We start from the raw sequence: 6,922 nt of genomic DNA, 5'->3' as shown, positions 1-6,922 counted from the left end.
CATTTCTTCATGCGCAGTGAATAACTCGGCACTCTAAAGCACCCGAGAGCGTTTTTTTCGATGCCAACCTAACCAGAGTGATGGGAGCGGCACAATTCAGAAAAAGCGCTCAGCTCGCCGAGAAAATGCGATTTAAGCAATAAAATTAAAAATGCTTATAAAACATAAACCAAACGTTGGAGGTGGTCATTTCTTCATGCGCAGTGATAAACTCGGCACTCTAAAGCACCCGAGAGCGATTTTTTCGATGCCAACCTAACCAGAGTGACGGGAGCGACACAATTCAGAAAAAGTGCTCAGCTCGCCGAGAAAATGCGATTTAAGCAATAAAATTAAAAATGCTTATAAAACATAAACCAAACGTTGGAGGTGGTCATTTCTTCATGCGCAGTGAATAACTCGGCACTCTAAAGCACCCGAGAGCGTTTTTTTCGATGCCAACCTAACCAGAGTGACGGGAGCGGCACAATTCAGAAAAAGTGCTCAGCTCGCCGAGAAAATGCGATTTAAGCAATAAAATTAAAAATGCTTATAAAACATAAACCAAACGTTGGAGGTGGTCATTTCTTAATGCGCAGTAATAAACTCGGCACTCTAAAGCACCCGAGAGCGTTTTTTTCGATGCCAACCTAACCAGAGTGACGGGAGCGGCACAATTCAGAAAAAGTGCTCAGCTCGCCGAGAAAATGCGATTTAAGCAATAAAATTAAAAATGCTTATAAAACATAAACCAAACGTTGGAGGTGGTCATTTCTTCATGCGCAGTGAATAACTCGGCACTCTAAAGCACCCGAGAGCGTTTTTTTCGATGCCAACCTAACCAGAGTGACGGGAGCGGCACAATTCAGAAAAAGTGCTCAGCTCGCCGAGAAAATGCGATTTAAGCAATAAAATTAAAAATGCTTATAAAACATAAACCAAACGTTGGAGGTGGTCATTTCTCAATGCGCAGTAATAAACTCGGCACTCTAAAGCACCCGAGAGCGTTTTTTTCGATGCCAACCTAACCAGAGTGACGGGAGCGGCACAATTCAGAAAAAGTGCTCAGCTCGCCGAGAAAATGCGATTTAAGCAATAAAATTAAAAATGCTTATAAAACATAAACCAAACGTTGGAGGTGGTCATTTCTTAATGCGCAGTAATAAACTCGGCACTCTAAAGCACCCGAGAGCGTTTTTTTCGATGCCAACCTAACCAGAGTGACGGGAGCGGCACAATTCAGAAAAAGCGCTCAGCTCGCCGAGAAAATGCGATTTAAGCAATAAAATTAAAAATGCTTATAAAACATAAACCAAACGTTGGAGGTGGTCATTTCCTAATGCGCAGTAATAAACTCGGCACTCTAAAGCACCCGAGAGCGTTTTTTTCGATGCCAACCTAACCAGAGTGACGGGAGCGGCACAATTCAGAAAAAGTGCTCAGCTCGCCGAGAAAATGCGATTTAAGCAATAAAATTAAAAATGCTTATAAAACATAAACCAAACGTTGGAGGTGGTCATTTCTTAATGCGCAGTAATAAACTCGGCACTCTAAAGCACCCGAGAGCGTTTTTTTCGATGCCAACCTAACCAGAGTGACGGGAGCGGCACAATTCAGAAAAAGCGCTCAGCTCGCCGAGAAAATGCGATTTAAGCAATAAAATTAAAAATGCTTATAAAACATAAACCAAACGTTGGAGGTGGTCATTTCTTAATGCGCAGTAATAAACTCGGCACTCTAAAGCACCCGAGAGCGTTTTTTTCGATGCCAACCTAACCAGAGTGACGGGAGCGGCACAATTCAGAAAAGGTGCTCAGCTCGCCGGGAAAATGCGATTTAAGCAATAAAATTAAAAATGCTTATCAAACATAAACCAAACGTTGGAGGTGGTCATTTCTTCATGCGCAGTGAATAACTCGGCACTCTAAAGCACCCGAGAGCGTTTTTTTCGATGCCAACCTAACCAGAGTTAGGGAATTTGTCGAGGCGGCTTCCGGGTTCTCTGCCGGACGCCCTCTTCCTTCTCAGCCAGACTCCCAATACTTTTCAGGCTTGGACGATTTTGTTTTCTCCAGCGTGGAACTCATCTCCCTGACTCTAAAGTAAGTTTGAATCTTTTATTACACTGTCGATCTTTTTTTTTTTTTCACAGTTGGAGTGCCTGGGAGAGCGGAGGCTTCGTGGCCGTTTGTCTGCCGTCGATCATCGGACACAAAGTATGGCTGCGGATCGAGAGGTTTGTGTGGCTTCGTGCACCAACTGCACCCTTCTCTTAGAGAGGTTGTCCCTGCTAGAGGGACGTGTCCGCCAGTTAGAGCAGAATTGCGCGATAACTGTAGATGTGGCGGATACAGACGCGGGCTGTAGTCAGCCCGCTAGCCCAGTTAGCATTAGCCCCAAGCGGCTTGCTAATCGCGATGAGCCAGGTAAGACGCATAGCCGTCCAAAGTCATCTCGGTCTACTGGCCCTCGCACTTTGGTCATAGGTGACTCCATTACCCGAAATATTACGCTTACAAATCCAGCCACGGTAATGTGTATTCCTGGGGGCAGAGCACCCGACATAGAAGCTAATCTTAGGGAGCTGACTCGCAATAGGTCTAGTCAACAGCGTAGTTCCATCAACACTAGCTACTCGGACATAGTGATACACGTCGGCTCCAATGATGTTAGGATGAGGCAGTCGGAGATCACAAAGAGAAACATAGCGAGGACTTGTGATCTCGCTAGAAAGATGAGTCGGCATCGAGTATTTGTCTCTGGCCCCCTGCCTGGGAGAGGCACTGATGAGAGGCTTAGTAGATTAGTCTCCCTTAATCGATGGATGGCTGGGTTCTGTAAGAAGCAGGGACTGTATTTCATAGATAACTGGCCTTCCTTCTGGGGCCGCCCCGACCTGCTGAGGAAGGACGGCCTTCACCCTAACCGTGAAGGCGCCTTCACTCTTTCTAGGAATATAGATTACTGTTTGAGCCACACATGACAGGTCACTTTAGAGCAGGCCGGGTCACAGGTGATTAGACCACCTGTCAGGATGGGTTTGGAGTCTGTTAAGATAAAGTTAACTAGCGCTAGGCTAGACTCCCAGCATGCACATAGCTCCTTGTGTAGACTAGAGCGTGATAGTTTGAATAGTGCGACAGTACACATAAACGCACTTTCTACTGGGGTAGTAGACAAATCCAATCACTCCACCCCGACCGGTTTTGCTGAGGAAACGGTGCCGGTTTCAGATAATTCTACACGTGTAACGAATATTTACTATCAGATTCCCACGGTCGTATCAGCCCACCGCGCTAACAAACATTTGAGAGGTGATGTCAGGCTTAGAGAACACAATCTTACTCGCATTTCGTATAAATATCCTTCGATAAATACGCACCCGGATCGACCAATTACACTTAAACTTGGTTTTATGAATATTAGATCGCTTCATACGAAAGCCATTCTCGTTAATGATCTCATCACAGAACATAATCTAAACGCTTTTGGTCTCTGCGAGACCTGGTTAAAACCTAATGAACTGATGCCGCTTAATGAGGCCTCGCCTCCAAATTTTGTGAGCTCGCATGTGGCGCGTCCTCGAAAAAAGGGTGGGGGTGTCGCCCTCATCTCGAATTCCGAGCTTAGTTTTAGGCCTCGTTCGATCAACGTATTTAAAACATTTGAGGTTCTCATTGTCCGATCCACCGCTTTACCGTCATTTTATCTTGTTGTTATTTACCGTCCACCCGGGGCTTACTCTGGCTTCCTGGATGAATTTTCAGAATTTGTGGCTGATCTAGTAACCAATGCGGATAATATAATTATCATGGGCGATTTCAACATCCACATGAATTTACCGTCAGAGCCACTTACTTCGGCGTTTCAGACTTTAACTGATACCTTTGGTTTTACGCAAGCTGTACAGGCAGCAACGCATAAGAATGGAAATACCATAGATCTGGTATTATCCCGAGGACTTGCAACCTCAAATATAGCAGTACTGCCATACACTACTGTTTTGTCTGATCATTACCTAATAAAGTTTGAAATTCTAGTTCCTTGTCAAAGACAAGAGAGCAATCAGCATTATAGGAGCCGTCATTTCAACTCTATGACTGCAACTGCGCTATCTGAAATACTGTCGCCGGCAACCACTAATTTTCTCACATACGCCGGCTCTATTGATAATCTTACGAATGAATTCAATGCGACATTGTTAAATGCCATTGACTCTGTGGCGCCGTTACGTCTGAAAACTCGCCGTAGAGTGCCTACTCCGTGGTTCACAGATGAAACGCGTACGCTTAAGCAATTATGTAGAAAGCATGAGCGCAGATGGCGTCTAACCAAACTTGAGGTTTTCCATCAGGCATGGCAGGATAGCCTCCTGAAATATAAAGATGCGCTTATCTTAGCAAAAACTCGATATTTTTCGCAAGTTATTAATCTCAATAAAAACAATCCGAAACACCTATTTGATACAGTGGCAAAGCTGACTCTGCGCCAGCCGACCTCCGATAGTTCCTTCCACTCAGCTGATGAGTTCATGAAATTTTTTGCTCAAAAGATTGAATCCATTAGGGATGAGATCAAGAATAGCATTCCAATCGCTCGGTCGAGCACGCCGTTTACCAACGCTGATGATCATGCAACAACCCTCTCAACTTTTAAAAGCGTGTCTCTTGAAAGGCTTACACAAATTGTTAGTGCGGCTAAACAAACAACATGTTTACTCGACCCTCTTCCAGCCAAACTACTTAAAGAATTATTTCAAATTTTAGGACTGTCCGTCTTAAATATAATCAATCTGTCTGTCTCCTCTGGGATAGTGCCAACAGCCTTTAAAACCGCTATCATTAAACCGTTACTTAAGCGACCAAATCTTGACCCGGACTGTCTCAGTAATTATAGGCCAGTTTCAAACCTCCCATTCATAGCAAAACTTCTTGAAAAAGTAGTAGCGCAGCAGCTTATTGATTACATGGTCGCCAATAATCGATACGACACTTTTCAGTCTGGTTTTAGAGCTAATCATTCCACTGAGACAGCACTTGCTAAAGTGACTAATGATCTCCTCGTAGCTATGGATTCAAACATTTCGTCTGTACTGTTACTACTCGATCTTAGTGCTGCCTTCGACACTGTAGACTTCGATATTTTATTAGGGCGTCTTAAAAGTTGTGTTGGTATTTCAGGGTCAGCACTAGGCTGGTTCCATTCCTATCTATCAAACAGGACGCACCGAGTGGTCCATGGCAATGCGTCCTCGGAGCTCTATAATGTTACATGTGGTGTCCCACAGGGATCGGTTCTCGGACCAATTCTTTTTAATATTTATATGATTCCGCTTGGGGACATAATACGTAAATATAATATTAGTTTTCAATGCTATGCGGATGACACCCAATTATATATGCCGTTATCGATGACAGATCCGCGGGATTGTTGTAATCTTGAGAAGTGCCTTGCGGAGATCAAGCAATGGATGTCTCTCAACTTCCTTCGTCTTAACCCAGATAAAACTGAGATGTTGATAATTGGTCCAGCTCGTTATCAACACTTATTCAAGGAAACCGCTATAACTATAGATAACCGTACTATCACTCAAAGCGATACTGTAACTAATCTCGGGGTAATATTTGACCAAACTCTCTCCTTTCAAAAGCACATTAAGAATATAACCAGAATTGCGTTTTTTCACCTTCGTAATATTGCAAAGATTCGTCCGATCCTCTCGACCGGTGATGCGGAAACTATTATACATGCGTTCGTCACGTCGCGCCTGGACTACTGTAATGTACTATTTTCGGGTCTTCCTAAGTCCCGCATCAAAAGTCTACAGTTAGTACAAAATGCCGCTGCAAGGCTGCTCTCTCGGACAAGAAAATTTGATCACATTACCCCAATACTAGCCAACTTACATTGGCTTCCGGTCCATTTAAGATGTGACTTCAAGGTTCTTCTATTAACCTATAAATCGCTGCATGGCTTAGCGCCTTCATATCTCGTCGACCTAGTTGTTCCTTATGTTCCGTCTCGTAACCTTCGTTCGCAAAACGCTACCCTTTTAGCGACACCGAGGGCTAAGAAAATGTCTGCAGGCTCTAGAGCATTTTCTATTCGGGCTCCAGAGCTTTGGAATGCCCTACCAATGGATATTAGGACTGCTACCTCAGTAGAAACATTTAAGACACGTTTAAAGACACATTTCTATGACATGGCCTTTAACTAACCTGTAGTGGCCGATTCGGCTGGAGTTTGTTTTCTCTCCCTCTCCACCCCCTCCCTCCCCCCTCCCCGGCCGGGGAGGTGGTTAGGTGGTACCCATGCTGACAGCGGCTATCTGGATTCTCGTGGCCAATTCAGGATAGGGGAACTGCAGCTCAACCTCCTCGAAGAGCACTGCCAGGACAATTGAGGGCTCCTTTCGGCAGCCCTCTGCTGTGACATGGAGATCCACTTTTTATTTAATTGATTTTCATGTTGTATCATTTGTGCCCTCTCTGCATCCATTTCAACCTGGTGATCCTGAAAGGGGGATCCTTCCATCTGTGGTCCCTTCTCAAGGTTTCTCATTTTCCCCCTGCTAGGGGTTTTTAAGTTTTTCCTTGCCCTTTTGGGAGCTTAAGATCAGGGGATGCTTTGAGAATAATTGTCAATTTCTGTCTATGTGAAGCCCTTTGAGACTGCTTGTGATTTAGGGCTATACAAATAAACTTGACTTGACTTGACAGAGTGACGGGAGCGGCACAATTCAGAAAAAGCGCTCAGCTCGCCGAGAAAATGCGATTTAAGCAATAAAATTAAAAATGCTTATAAAACATAAACCAAACGTTGGAGGTGGTCATTTCTTAATGCGCAGTAATAAACTCGGCACTCTAAAGCACCCGAGAGCGTTTTTTTCGATGCCAACCTAACCAGAGTGACGGGAGCGGCACAATTCAGAAAAATTGCTCAG

The 6,922-nt window shown here is 44.4% G+C and overlaps 1 long non-coding RNA gene across 1 annotated transcript; it reads left to right on the top strand.

Moving 5' to 3' along the window:
- Positions 1-1,956: 1,956 nt before the first annotated feature.
- On the top strand, positions 1,957-6,699 carry LOC133147119 (uncharacterized). Its single transcript, XR_009711517.1, has 2 exons — positions 1,957-2,215; positions 6,222-6,699. It is a non-coding gene; the product is annotated as an uncharacterized LOC133147119 (long non-coding RNA).
- The last annotated feature ends 223 nt before the right edge of the window (positions 6,700-6,922 follow it).

This window comes from Syngnathus typhle, unplaced genomic scaffold (genome assembly GCF_033458585.1).
Source record: "Syngnathus typhle isolate RoL2023-S1 ecotype Sweden unplaced genomic scaffold, RoL_Styp_1.0 HiC_scaffold_32, whole genome shotgun sequence".
In the NCBI taxonomy this organism is placed as follows: Eukaryota; Metazoa; Chordata; class Actinopteri; order Syngnathiformes; family Syngnathidae; genus Syngnathus; species Syngnathus typhle.
This window is presented reverse-complemented; position numbering and strand designations above follow the sequence as displayed.